This window comes from Chenopodium album, chromosome 21 (assembly GCF_948465745.1).
Source record: "Chenopodium album chromosome 21, dcCheAlbu1.1, whole genome shotgun sequence".
NCBI classification, from domain to species: domain Eukaryota; kingdom Viridiplantae; phylum Streptophyta; class Magnoliopsida; order Caryophyllales; family Amaranthaceae; genus Chenopodium; species Chenopodium album.
The window spans coordinates 22,403,104-22,405,908 of NC_137854.1; the positions used below are offsets into that span (position 1 = coordinate 22,403,104).

Here is a 2,805-nt window from a genome sequence, read left to right on the forward strand (position 1 = left end):
CCACATAACGCTTGAGCTTGGCTCTCACTCAAGGATGCACTAATAATAACGGGATATGTAGAATTAGGGCCTAAGAATTCATACCTAAGGTGTGATGGTAGAGGTTTGAGCTCTACCATGGGAACACGTTTACCTTCTTTGGTTGAGGCCACTTGCAAAGCATCTTGACTTGATATCCCCATACAAATTTGATCATCACTCCTTATATTGCCTCCATCAAGCAAATCTTCATACAATTGCACTTCCTTGCTTGGGATACCTATCTTTTCCTTATTCAACAAAACACACTCAAGAGGATCGTTAGATGTGAGCAAGTGCTCATGCATGGATTTCACAATATTATCAAGTACTTCAACTCTCATGCAATTCTCAAAAGAAGAAGAGGGATATTTCATTCCTTCATTCAAATCAAATTCAACTACCTCCTCTCCAATCTTAAGAGAAATCTTAGCAGTCTTAACATATATCATAGCCCCCGATGTAGCAAGGAATGTTCTACCTAAGATGATAGGTATAGTAGCATCTTCATCCATATCCAACACTACAAAATCAACCGGAATGACAAATTTCCCAACCCTTAAATGCACATCTTCTACCTTCCCCTTAGGAATCTTAATAGACCTATCGGCTAATTGCAAAGTAATCTTGGAAGGTAGAAGTTCTCCTAGACCTAATCTTTGATAAACCGAATATGGCATAAGGCTAACACTAGCTAATAAGTCACATAAGGCATTATCAATTTGAGTCTTGTTAATGGCACAAGGGATAGAAAAATTTACGGGATCCTTCAACTTAGGAGGCACTTATTCATGATAATTGCACTACAATGTTCGGGAAGGCTAATTGTTTCCATCATGTCACAAGTCCTTTTTCCACTCAAAATCTCCTTGAGGAACTTAGCATAGTTTGGCATTTTTTCAACAACATTGGTGAAATGAAGAGTTAGATGAAGTTGCTTAAGCATCTCTACAAATTTCCCAAATTGCTCATCCAACTTATATCTATTATATCTTTGGGGATAGGGAAGCTTTGGTTTGCAAAACTCTTTCTCTATCACCTTCTCTACTTGCCCCTCATCAACATTTTCACCCAAAGGACATTCATCTCCTTCAACTTCAATGAGGTTCTTACTAGTGCTCTCTCTAGCAACACTCTTCTTAGGCACACCTCCCTCAAGGACCCTACCACTTCTAGTAACAATGGCATCCATAGGGTTCTTAGAAGCTAGGCTAGGTAGAGTCAAAGAAGAAGAGCTTGCATATTCCTTAAACACACTAGTCAATTGAGAAAGTTTATCACTTAAATCTTTGTTATAAGCCAACATGTGATTGAACTTCTCATCATTCAAAGCCATATAAGTTTCTCAATAACTCTTTCCAAAAATTCCCTAGAAGAAAATGATTGATCATAGAAATCATCACTTAAACTTAGAGCATTTGTAACTAAATCAATTGGGGAACCTCTTTGAAAATTTTCTTGAAAATATCCCCTAGTTTGATTATTCCAATTACCCCTAGTTTGCTTTTGGCTCTTTTGTTGACCATAGTTATCATAACCTTGATTATGATCCCTATGTCTTTGGCCATGACCATGACCATTACAACCATGGTTGTTATAGTTACCATGAACCCCTTGGAATCCATGATTTCTACAACCTCCATTTTGGTTATAATTATCATGATTCACATGATTATGATAATTCCTATTTCCAACATTTCTTTGAACATCAATTTTAGGTTCACATGCATGATCATTGATATAATTCACATATTCTATCTCAATTCCATCACATTCATCACAAGGAACATTAAAGCATCATGATCATTCATTCCACATAATTTACAAGGCCAACATTCTCTAATCATGAAACAAGAAGAAAGATTAGAGTTAGAGTGAGAAAATGTACCTCTCCCCTTAATTTGGGAGGGAAGAATTGGAGCTTGGGAAGGTGGTTTCTCAAGCTTTGCTTTGAGTGACACAATTTCTTTCCCTAAATCCGCAATCAAAGTAGTCAAATCATTGATGGCACTAAGTTGTTCGATTGAGCAACCTTTGCTTGTTGGCTCTCTCTCCACTTCTTGCCAATTCATGTAATGACGAACCACTTCATCAATTGCATCAACCACTTCTTCTTCCGTTTTGTTCAAGATTGGGCCTCCGGCTCCGGCATCCAAACTTGCTCTCCCATGACAACTCAACCCACCATAGAAGATATGTATGATTTGATAGGTAGGAATCCCATGGTGTGGACACTCTCTTTGATAATCCTTAAATCTTTCCCATGCTTCATAGAGAATTTCATTTGGCTTTTGCTTGAACCCTTGCATTAAAGCTCTTGCCTCCGCCGTCTTCTTTTGAGGGTAGAAACAAAACAAGAAAACTTTCGTGACATCATCCCAAGTTTTCAAAGAATTTGGCTTCACTTCTTTGTCTAGCCATTCCAAAGATCTTCCTATGAGAAAGAAGGGGAATAACTTGAGGATCTCATCCTTAACCCCACTATATTGTCTCCTCTCAATTAAGGTGATCATTGCTGGCCGAATTTCAAAGTCAATTGCCGGTGTTGTAGGTGGAGCTATGCCGCTCTCAAACCTATATGCACCGGGCACTCCTAGTTCCTTCAAGGCAACTCTTGTATTTTCTCCCATGCCTTGGGATCTATGCATACAAAACTCAAAGAAAATATTAGTAGCACGGCTACAAGTGTAGCCCAAAGTGTAAAATCTTTTTGTATTTTGCAAATAAAGTGGAATAGACTCAACAACAATATTCACTCAAGACACCATTCCCCGGCAACGGCGCCAT

The 2,805-nt window shown here is 38.4% G+C and overlaps 1 non-coding gene across 1 annotated transcript; it reads left to right on the forward strand.

Moving 5' to 3' along the window:
• Nucleotides 1–2,235: 2,235 nt before the first annotated feature.
• On the forward strand, nucleotides 2,236–2,341 carry LOC145603231 (small nucleolar RNA R71). The gene has a single exon (XR_014104759.1). It is a non-coding gene; the product is annotated as a small nucleolar RNA R71 (small nucleolar RNA).
• The last annotated feature ends 464 nt before the right edge of the window (nucleotides 2,342–2,805 follow it).